Source organism: Gorilla gorilla, chromosome 14, assembly GCF_029281585.2.
Source record: "Gorilla gorilla gorilla isolate KB3781 chromosome 14, NHGRI_mGorGor1-v2.1_pri, whole genome shotgun sequence".
In the NCBI taxonomy this organism is placed as follows: Eukaryota; Metazoa; Chordata; class Mammalia; order Primates; family Hominidae; genus Gorilla; species Gorilla gorilla.
Genome location: NC_073238.2, coordinates 58,853,649 through 58,865,318, shown reverse-complemented (window position 1 = coordinate 58,865,318; position 11,670 = coordinate 58,853,649). Strand labels below are relative to the sequence as shown.

The 11,670-nt window shown below is 43.2% G+C and overlaps 1 long non-coding RNA gene across 2 annotated transcripts; it reads right to left on the bottom strand.

The window, feature by feature from the left end:
* LOC115930443 (uncharacterized) lies at window positions 1-11,220 on the bottom strand. 2 transcript variants are annotated; one of them, XR_010130566.1, is made up of 5 exons: window positions 5,017-11,220; window positions 4,451-4,548; window positions 3,343-3,411; window positions 2,782-2,937; window positions 1-515 (listed from the first exon to the last, which is right to left on the bottom strand). It is a non-coding gene; the product is annotated as an uncharacterized lncRNA (long non-coding RNA). The 2 variants fall into 2 exon arrangements; XR_004067078.3 differs by having other exon boundaries at window positions 4,451-11,220.
* Between the last annotated feature and the right edge of the window lie 450 nt (window positions 11,221-11,670).

Here is an 11,670-nt window from a genome sequence, read left to right as displayed (position 1 = left end):
ATTACAGCTGCCATTCAAACCACTCAACAGTATATCAGGGTCATTGTCATTGAAAATCAGCTTAGGCCTCAGTGGAAGAAAATAGCAATGTTACGGGATCTCTGGGGTGTCAGTTTTCTTCCTGGAAACCTCTGTGGCTGGTGGCACTTTTGCCTGAGTTCTTGTCCTGAATCCAGGAAGAATGAGGTACACAGACAAGTGAAGGGTGAAGAAGACGAAGAGGAGTTTTATTTAGTGTTAGAACAGTTCAGAAGAGACCCACAGTGGATAACTCCTTTCTGTAGGCAAGTCCTCCCATTGAGTGTTCAGCTCTCAGCAGACAGGCGGCCCTGGAGAGGGTGGCAGCGAGGAGGCCCTGGAAAGGGTGGCTCCTCTCCACAGGCTGTGCAGACATCTCTACAGGCCTCTGAAGTGCTCAGCAGAGAGGGTAGCTCCTCTTTGCAGCTGGTCCTCCTGTTGTCTCTCCATCTTCTGCCCTCTGCTCTGCTCTGGCTGAGCCCGAGCCTTTTATGGACCTTAGAGGGGAAGAAGTGCCAGCCGATTGGTCCATGGGCGGCCATGGGCAGCCCAGAGGAGGCACCACAAGTCCCCATTCCAATTCATGAACTGGTAGCCCAGTGCTCAGCCTTTAGGCCCTCCCTGGCCTGAAGGTGGGCCTTGCTAGGAACCAGCCCCCTTCTGCCCAGGAGCCTGTCTGCCTCCTGCGGCCATCCATGGCAGGGTGCTGGCATGAAAGGGCACCTGCAGGCCACTACCCAGCCACCCTCAGCTTCCCCTCCTGTGCTCCTCAGTGCCCAAAATCCAGAGGGGGCCGAGGTGGCAGAGGGATAGCATGTCAGCACTGGCCCAAGCCTACGCATACCTGGTCTGGCTGTGACAGTGCCTGGGCTCCACCCCAATCCCACTTTAAGATCAGAGTAGGCCCTGGGAGTGGGGAGATGCTAGACAGTGGGAGTAGGCACCTCTGAGTCTGCAAGGGCATGGGGGGGCCTTCCCAGGCCCCCCCCCCAAGCCTGCAGGATACCTGGCGCTGCAGCCCCGGTTTTCAGTGGGGTGGGGTGGGGCTCCTGCCTGTTGCATGGAGCTGGAGGCCCTGATCCACAGCCAAGACTTGGGAGGCTGTAGCCCCGCCCAGGAGGGCGGAGCTCCTGCCTACTCCCGGCTCCCAAGAGCACAGAGGTGCTGGAGTTGTGCTGTAGCTTAGGCAACTGCAGTTGTACCTGGGGAGGTCCCGCCCCACTAACTTGTAAGGGGCAGAGTTCCCGCTTGTCCCTGGCTCCCAGCGCCTCCCAGGAGCTTGCGCACCGGCAACCGGCAGCGCCCCCTCCAAGCCTGGGGCAGGAGCTCCAGGTCCTCACTGGATCTGGACCGGCATCTCGGGTAGGGGCGATATTGCTGAAAGCTCCTGCTGTGGTCCTGGCTCTTAGGGGTGGCTTGGAGCTCCCCCTCTCCAGGCGGGCGACTTGGCCAGGCCCCATTGTGGCGGCCCCCAGGGTGGCGGGCTGGGGCTGGGGGTTGCGGTGGGGTGGAAGGGTGGAGGAATTGGGGGTAGAGGGGTGGGGGCAGTCTGCCTCCTCCCTGTATCCTTCTTGCAGTGGCCGGCGTGATGGCAGCGACACACCAGATGGCCCACCGCTGCCATCATCATGTATAATAACAATATAGGGCCGGGTGCGGTGCCTCACGCCTGTAATCCCAGCACTTTGGGAGGCCAAGGCGGGCAGAACACTTGAGGCCAGGAGTTGGAGACCAGCCTGGCCAACATGGAGAAACCCCATCTCAACCAAAAATACAAAAATTAGCTTGACGTGGTGGCATGCACCTGTAATCCCAGCTATTCAGGAGGCTGAGGCAGGAGAATCGCTTGAACCTGGGAGGTGGAGGTTGCAGTGAGCTGGGATCACACCACTGCACTCCAGCCTGGGCAACAAAGCAAGACTCTGTCTCAATAATAATAGTAATAATAATAATAAACAATATAAGATGATGTTCGCCAGGCGCGGTGGCTCACGCCTGTAATCCCAGCACTTTGGGAGGCCCAGGCGGGTGGATCACGAGGTCAGGAGATGGAGACCATCCTGACTAATACGGTGAAACCCCATCTGTACTAAAAACACAAAAAATTAGCCGGGCGTGGTGGCAGGCGCCTGTAGTCCCAGCTACTCCGGTGGCTGAGGCAGGAGAATGGCGTGAACCTGGGAGGTGGAGCTTGCAGTGAGCCGAGATCCCGCCACTGCACTCCAGGCTGGGCGACAGAGCGAAACACCGTCTCGGAAAAAAAAAAAAAAAAAAAAAAAGAGAGAGAAAGCTGTTCAGGCCAGGCATAGTGGCTCAAGCCTGTAATCCCAGCACTTTGGGAGGCCGAGGTGGGTGGATCACCTGAGTCCAGGAGTTTGAGATCAGCCTGGCCAACATGGCGAAATCCTGTCTACAATTTTGCCGGGCTTGGTGGCTCGCGCCTGCAGTCCCAACTACTCAGGAGGTTGAGATGGGAGGATCCATTGAGCCCGGAGGTCCAGGCTCTGGTGAGCCGTGATCGCACCACTGCACTCCAGCCTGGCCAACAGAATGAGACCCTGTCTATATGAGATCCAGTTTCTGCATGCCTGGGCTTTCTTTTTGTTTGAAGAAGGCATGCCTGCCCTGAAAAATAAATAAATAGAAAGCAGGCTTCTTACTCTTACAGAGACCTCTCCCAGCCGCTCTCCAACCAACTGAAGAGTTCTGTGTTAATGTTAAACAGTATCCCCAGTGCAGTCTTTGAAGAATTCTGGACATTACCTCAGTTTCCTGAATGAAGTTCTTGCTCCACGATTGACCCCCTTGTCCTGCCTTTAGTGTTTATTCTTCAACGACCCAATTATTCCAGATTTCTGCTGGTGGTCTAAGTATAATACAATTTACTGAAATGTACTGTTAGAATCATTCTAGAATGACCTGTTATGAGAAATGTAGGCACAAGCTGAGTTTTCTGTTCCACATTAAAAATGAGCTACAATTTAGGTGAGTTCTTAGTAAATGTGTGCAGAGAGATCTCACTGAAACAGCAATCAATTCTTCATTAACTTTGCTTTTAGAAGCAAGGAATAATAGAATTCTCCCAAAATAGTGGATAAACTATAATATACTTTGAATTAAATTTAATGGATTTCTTCCCACTCAATGGATTTGACTGCCTAAACTCTTTTGGTCTGAATTTTAAATGATTTCATATCCCCTGTGCACATATTGCGGTGTGGCCATGGGAGACCTGATTGGTGTTGGGTAAGAGGTTCAAGGTGGTCTGGGAATGGAAACGGCCCATGGGAAATTCACATGCAGATAATGAAGTGGTGGTTGTACCTGAAATAGTGAAGAAAATGCAATTCAATCTGTGTAGAGACTTCAGTCTCTGCTCTTCTGGGGCCTTTCCTGCATAGGACAAGGAAGTTAATGCTTTTAAAATGATCCCCATGTTCCTTCTTGAGAATGGAATTTAAACTTACATTTTAAATCTTCGGTTCAGTGCTTTAAAGGTAAAGTTGATAATTTATTATAATTATTTAAAAAAATAAAACCCACTTTCTAGTCCTTCTGTTTATGAAATATTCTATCTGTCACTATGTAGACAATGGCCTGCTGTGGAATAAAATTGGTGAATGCTAAATATATGAGATAGAAACACAATTTTATTCTACTATGCATGCTCATTTGCTATCATCACATTTATCAGGGAACAAGTAGCCTCAAATAGTCCTTTAGTGTGTTGTTATTGTCCCTGTTTTCCGTTAAGTTTTGTGTATTTTCCTGGTCTTAGTAGTAATATTACTATATTTAGTTATACTGCAAACACAATCTTCCTTTTGGTAGGCTTTGCTCTTCCTAAATGTCTGCCATGAAAAACCAGCCAACCAACCAACCAACCAGCCAAACAAACAGCAAAAGCTCAATTACCAAAAAAAAATTAAGACAACCAGGAAAACTCAAACGTTTACTCAGAATCAATTATCTTACTAAGAAGCTGTAATTGCAGTTTTTACATATGTACCATATGCTCAGTCCCCAGCAGATGTATGCATCAATGAGGCCTCACCATCATGGTTTCTAAACTATATTGCTGTCATTATTTCACATTAAAATCATTCTTCTCTAATTTCCAAAGATCCATATTGTGCCTATATGTAATTGGTGGATTAATAGGTATTTACAATTGTTGTAGGGCTTCTTAGATCAGCTAAAAGCCAGGTTCTTGTCACATGGCCATGAGAAATTAGGCTCGCAGACACTTTGAAAGGTAAAAAGAATGGAATTTATTGGGTGAAAAGGAAAAAAAGGGAAATGGGGGCTCTCGCTTGCTAGCTGGTTTCCTGCCTCACAGATTGAATCCCAGGTTCCACCCCAGAACAGAAGAGGCCAGGCTGGAATCCCAGACTCCTCTCCCATGCAAAGGGCGCAGACTTCCATGGCTCACCGTATTCTCCCAGTGTGCAGGCCAGTTGGAATTTCTCCCGGGACCCCTTTATACTTGGCTGTCTCACAATGATTTGGAAGTCTCTGATTGCCTTTAACCTGAAGGAAATATATCTTTGGTGAAATATGAACCAAACTGTTCTCCTACTTCCTATTTGTCCTTTGTTTAGAATAAGGTTATGTAAATACACCTTTGAGCTGGGGATGAGGTTTGGGGAAGTTGCCTCAGTTTGTGCCCTCACTGATATGTAAAAAAAACAAGAAATGGCATTTTTGTCTCCTAAAGAACAGGAAGTAGATATTTAATTAATGACACCAAAGTTGGACCAACTTTAAATGTTTGTAGTTTTTCTTTTCATTATATACATAAATACATATATACATACATATATATATTTAAAATTAATAGTGTAGGCCATGCGCAGTGGCTTACACCTGTAATCCCAGCACTTTGGGAAGCTGAGGTGCATCACTTGAGGCCAGAGGTTCGAGACCAACCTGGCCAACATGGCAAAATCTTCTGTCTACAAAAAAATACAAAAATTAGCCAGGCATAGTGGCACACACCTGTAATCCCAGCTATTAGGGAGGCTGAGGCACAAGAATCACTTGAACCCAGGAGGCGGACGCCGCAGTGAGCCAAGATCATGCCACTGCACTCCAGTATGGTCAGCAGAGTGAGACCTTGTCTCAGAAAAGAAAAAAGAAAAAAACATTGATAGTGTAAACCAAAAATAAAATTTGAAGGACATCAACCATCTGAATGGACCCCTCCTCTCAGTCAAGGACATGCCAGAGTCATCTAAAAATCTAGTTCAGGCCATGAAAGAAGAAGGGGTTGGACATGCCTCATTATACCTCTCTAGAATTAACGTCAACACAGACCTTTATATGGTAGTCTATTCTCTCCAAAGCCTGTTAATTGGAGGCTTCATCTGCATGATGAAACATAGATCTCTGCAACCCCTTATCCACAAACCCTTATCATAACCCAGACATTCCTTTCTACTGATAACTCTTTTAATCAATTGCCAATCAGGAAATTTTTAAATCTACCTATGACCTGGAAGCCCCACCCCCTCCCTCAGAGCTTTGAGTTGTCCTGCCCTTCCAGATCAAACCAATGTAAACCTTACATGTATTGATTGATGTGTTATGTCTCCCTAAAATGTATAAAAGCAAGCTTCACCCCAACAACCGTGAGCACATGTCATCAGGACCTCCTGCAGCTGTGTCACAGGTGCATCCCTAACCTTGGCCAAATAACCTTTCTAAATTGACTGAGACCTGTCTCAGATGTTTTGGTTTCACAATAGTGATGGGGTCTCACTAAGTTGCCTCGGCTTGTCGTGAACTCCTGGGCTCAAGCCATCTTCCCCTCTCTGCCTCCTAAAGTGCTGAGTTTACAGGTGTGAGCCACTGCACCTGGTCCCTGTTCCTTTTTTTTCCTAAGGAGAACAGAATCCCATATTTCCCATCTTGTAGTCCTTAACAATGTAGCAGCCCGTAAATTATCATATACGTTTTTTCCTGAGACACAGTTTCACTCTGTTGCCCAGGCTGGAGTGCAGTGGCCTAATCATGGTTTACTGCAACCTCTGCCTCCCAGATTCAAGCAATCCTCTTGCCTCAGCCTCCTAAGTAGCTGGGATTACAGGCGCACACCACCATGCCCAGCTAATTTTTGTATTTTTAGTAGAGACGTGGTTTCACCATATTGGCCAGGCTGGTCTTGAACTCCTGATCTCAGGTGATCCGCCCGCCTCGGCCTCCCACAGTGTTGGGATTACAGGCGTGAGCCATCGCACCTGGCCCCCTCTACTTATTTTTATCCAGTTTCTGTAGCAGTACTATTCATGAAATACACTCATTATGCACTTAGGACGAGCAGAATGGTGAATGGTGTTATTAGTTGACTGCTGCTGCACAATTACCACAAAGAAGAAAATAAAATATTACTATTTGGGGGTTTTGTCAACATGAAGATGGCTGTAATTTCAATTTCTGAGTTACGGTAAGGAAAATGGGAGCAGAGGGAAGAGTACAGTGGAGCAGTGAATGGGAAGGGAAGGGAAGAAGGGTTGGGGACTGGTGTCCAATATCCAATGTATTTGGCCATTCAAAAGACTTGACTTGTATATCAAAGCCATTTTGAATGTATGTTAGCAACTGAGTCTTAAACGAGTGACTCGTCTGGCACAACTAGTAATAAGATGAATGCTAAATTAATGTTTTATTAGAACAGAATTACTGAAAACAGTGCCAAAGGCTATTCTCTTTGGACATTTTAATAATGTAGAGCTGGCTGCACTTTTGGCAGCACTTTGGGAGGCTGAGGCAGGCAGATCACAAGGTCAGGAGTTTGAGACCAGCCTGGCCAACACAGTGAAACCCTGTCTCTACTAAAAATACAAAAATTAGCCAGGCATGGTGGCACATGCCTGCAGTCCCAGCTACTCAGGAGACTGAGGCAGGAGAATCGCTAGAACCTCGGAGGCAGAGGTTGCAGTGAGCTCAGATCAGGCTATTGTACTCCAGCCTGGCTGACAGAGCAAGACTCCGTCTCACAAAAAAAAAAAAAGATTCTTCATTTAGTAGCATCTGCAGTCTTTTGGCCATATAAGGTAACATCACAAGCTTTGGGGATCAGGATGTAGATATCTTTTGGAGGCTGTTATTCAGCCCACCATGATTATATAAATGTTCACAGCAATTTAATGGATCTTATTGTCATCCTCCAATGCTATGATTGTTACATTCTCCTCCAGGACCCCCTCCTTCCCAAAGCTATCAGAAAAGGAGATACAGATTCAACTCATATCCTATTACCATTTTCACTGAACTTTGCTTCTTACAAAAAAAAAAGTGCTTTGGGCATGATGCTTAATGAAAAAGAGTAGTCAGCAAGTTGTTATTGGCTTAGGTTGGGCAAGGAGAATTTTACAGGGATCAAGTGAAAGAACAGAGAAGGAAATTTAATACCATTGCATGCCCTTGACCAAAATTTTAATAATGAGCTTGTTTTTAATGCCGTAATGTCTGAACTTTATGTTCTTCAGAAACACCTTGTGAAACGTTCAGTAGTAAAGTTCATGTGATCACTTATGTTGACAATGTTACTACATAGTATAGGATTTAGAACATTTTTTATAAGAACTGTTAAGTTTCTGCTATATACTTGAAATAACAAAGAAAACTTAGCACCTTTCTCAAGATGCTTTTAATTGGAAGTATTTCTTTCAAAGCTCTTGTTTTTATTATCAAATAATTTGGGATCAACATTGGGGTAAAACAGTATTACTCCCATTTTACTCGAAATATACCTTGAGTTGTAATACAGTTGTACATCTACTAACCATTTTGTATGTCAGTTATATCAGTATGTCTCTTGAATAAATTCTTTTGAAACACTGAAGTTAAACCACTAAGTTGGCATTATCATTCCTGTCTATAAATAACTGTGGCAAGAAAATACCTGGACCTTTCCAGTTTTTGATGGAAAACTTTGTTGGTATCTTTGCAATTAACTTTATGTTTAACTCAGTGAAGGGGCTGAGTCAGTCATATTTTTAATTTTCTTGAATGTGATAAGTGTGTATATATTGCATATAAAACAAATCATTTTGCTGGGCTTTTTCTCCTAAATCCCATCTCACAATTTTGTCTAAAAATCTAACATTTCCTCTTTAATCATTCTAATTTATCATTCATTAGAAAGGTTTTGTAAACATCTACCATATGTAAATTGTGCTGTTGCATTTAAATTTTTGTGGTCATAATATTTTTGGGAATTGATTTTGTGTCTCTGACTCCAATTTAGAGTGCATACATTTAGGATTTTCTTTTCTTCTTTTATTAATGGTATTAAAATCAGAAAAGATGTTGGCCTTTAAGACTACTGATTTCCTGTTTTCTACAATGAAAATAACTGGAAATGTCAATTTGAATGTGTTACTAAAAATTATTTTAAAACTATTTTATCAATTTTCTTATCTTAAAAGATATGTTAGAGTGGAGGGAGAAAATAAATGATCAAAGGAAAATTTCCAGACTAAGGAACGACCCCAGTAGCCATTCTTTTTTCTTTGAGCTTGAAGACTTGAGATATACCTAAATATTTGTGAAAGTAATCTTTAAATACAAAGGAATATTGGTTGCTTTCATTTTTAAATTTCATTAATTTCTTTTGAGGCAGGGTCTTTCTCTGCTGCCTAGGCTGGAGTGCAGAGGCATGATGCTTACTGGGCTCACTGGGCTCACTGCAGCCTTGACCTCCAAGGCTCAACCAATCCTCCCACCTCAGCCTCCCAAGTAGCTGGGACCACAGGTGTACACCACCACACCCAGCTAATTTTTGTATTTTTTGTAGAGATGAGGTCTTGCCATGTTGCCCAGTCTGGTCTCGAACTCCTGGGCTCAAGCAATTGGTCTGCCTCAGCCTCCCAAAGTGCTGGGGTTACAGGTGTGAGCCACGGCACCCAGCCGCTTTTGTTTGTACAACTTGACCTTATTTTTGTTGACAGTGAATGGACAAAGGTCTTATTAGAATCATGATATAAACAAATGTGATAAATGTGTTTATTTCTATAATTTTATATTCAAAAAATATATAAATACAAATGGGCCCTTAGAACATGTCGAAAAGACTACGTTATTACTCTTATTACTTTCTCTATTCTACGGGCTCTTATGTTCAATAAAGACTAACTGCTAAAACAGGAAAACATTTATTTTGTCCTATATAGATAGCATTTCTTACTTATGTATGATTGATTCCTTTTTTCAAGCATTTGGCATCTGTTTCGATCAGTGAAGAATCCTCCCACTTAAATCATTGTTCTGTTCCTTTATGTCTAATTCCTACATGGCCACAGTAGTCTCTAAAATGTACATTCTTAGAATGTCTCTGCAAAGGAGAAAATGTGCTTATAGATTCTTTGGAGATGTCTAATTAGAAAAATTAAAACATGAGTATTCTGTAGAAACAACTTGGGAGCATGAGTTGGCAGTAGCGTGAATTAACAATATGCCTTGGAAGCAGCTGTGAAGGGGTGGTTAGACTGCCAGGATTTTCATTTTAGCCCTACCACTCTAGTTAAGTTGTAAGACTGAAACCTCCCAGCACCTCACTTTCCTCACTTGCAACGTGGGGCAATTTCAGCTCTTACTTTGTATAACTGTGAGGACTGAGTGGGATAGAACACTTACAGCATTGAAAACAATGTGCAGTATATAGTAGGCATTAAATAAAATTAGCTAACACTGGAAAGATTTGGAGGGCTATTTGATCATAGTCTTTAAAAATATAAATTAATAAATTCTTTTTTCAATGTCACTTCACAGTACTGTAGCAGACATTAGAAATGATTTTTTTAGGTTGTGAGAACATTCTCCAAATTAACACGTTTATAAATCAGAAAGGAGTGTAGAAGAATCTATAACATTTACATTGGTTCAAACAGGGAAAAAGTCTTTTATCCTCTTCATACAGAAGAAATGCTGTTTCAAATTGTGTATATGGCACATCTTCTTTGGCACTCAAAAGCACTGAAGGAGCATTTATTAATTTCAAGAGATTTTTGAAAAATACTTGTCTCTAATGCTCAGACTTTTTCAGAAAAATCCTTAAATACAGAGGCATAGAATCTGATATTAAGAGGACATGAGTATTCAGATTTAGGCATGAATCTTGGAAAAGTTATTTAACTTCCCTCTGATTACTCACTTCTAAAACGAGAATGATAATGTCTTCTCCCTCAAAGGGTAGAATTAAATGAGCTAATGTGTATCAGTGTGCCTTCTGAACCACAAATTCAAATAACTACACTTTTCTGTTTTATAAGCATTATCTCCTTTGAGGATATAAAATTGTTTAGCTGAACTGAAATATACTATTGAAAAACTTAACAAATGCTGCCAAAATTAATCAGTTATAAGCTAAACTGTACTCATTAAAATCGGAATTAAAGTTTTGAAATAAGCATTTTGTGATATCGATAGTGATGGCACACTCCTGGTCTCATTAAAAATTTTACAGAGAGCAAATTGATTAATAAACATACTGCAATATCCCCTTGCATTAGTTCTTCATATGTAAAAATGTGTGATTATTTAAGTTTATAAGTCATATTTAAACATCTGACTTTTTTTTCCCAGATGACATCTAAAAGCTATAAATAAGTATTAATAATATTACATGACTAAAGCACTGGTTAGCCAGAATAATTACTGGAGTGGAACAGTGGCATATTTTCTGTACACATTTCTCTTTAATAGTATCTATTGTTGTAGCTCAGCCATTTGGAGTATAGGTATTCCCTTTCTGCTTTTCAAAGGCATTGCTTTTGGAGAATTACTTTATTTATTTATTTATTTATTTATTTTTTTGAGACGGAGTTTCACTCTTGTTGCCTAGGCTGGAGTGCAATGGCATGATCTCGGCTCACCACAACCTCTGCCTCCTGGGTTCCAGCGATTCTCCTGCCTCAGCCTCCCAAGTAGCTGGGATTACAGGCATGCACCACCACATCCGGCTGATTTTTTTGTATTTTTAGTAGAGATGGCGTTTCTCCATGTTGGTCAGGCTAGCCTTGAACTCCCGACCTCAGGTGATTCACCCTCCTCGGCCTCCCAAAGTGCTGGGATTGCAGGCGTGAGCCACCGCGCCCGTCAAGAATTACTTGATTTTAACTGATCTATTTCGCAGTACTCACAAATAGATAAATTGTGTTACAATGTTCAGGAATTTTTTTTTTTTTTTTTTTTTTTTTTTTTTTTGAGACGGAGTCTCACTCAGTCGCCCAGGCTGGAGTGCGGTGGCACGATCTGGGCTCACTGCAAGCTCTGCCTCACGGGTTCACCCCATTCTCCTGCCTCAGCCTCCCGAGTAGCTGGGACTACAGGAGCCCGCCACCACGCCCGGCTAATTTTTTGTATTTTTAGTAGAGACCGGGTTTCACCGTGTTAGCCAGGATGGTCTTGATCTCCTGATCTCGTGATCCGCCCGCCTTGGCCTCCCAAAGTGCCGGGATTACAGGCATGAGCCACTGCGCCCGGCCGCAAATTTTTTTTTCTTTATTTTTGAGACAGAGTCTCACTCTGTGGCCCAGGCTGGAGTGCAATAGCGCGATCTCGGCTCACAGCAACCTCAGCCTCCCGGGTACAAGCGATTCACCCTGCCTCAGCCTCCCAAGTGGCTGGGATTATAGGTGTGCCCCGTGG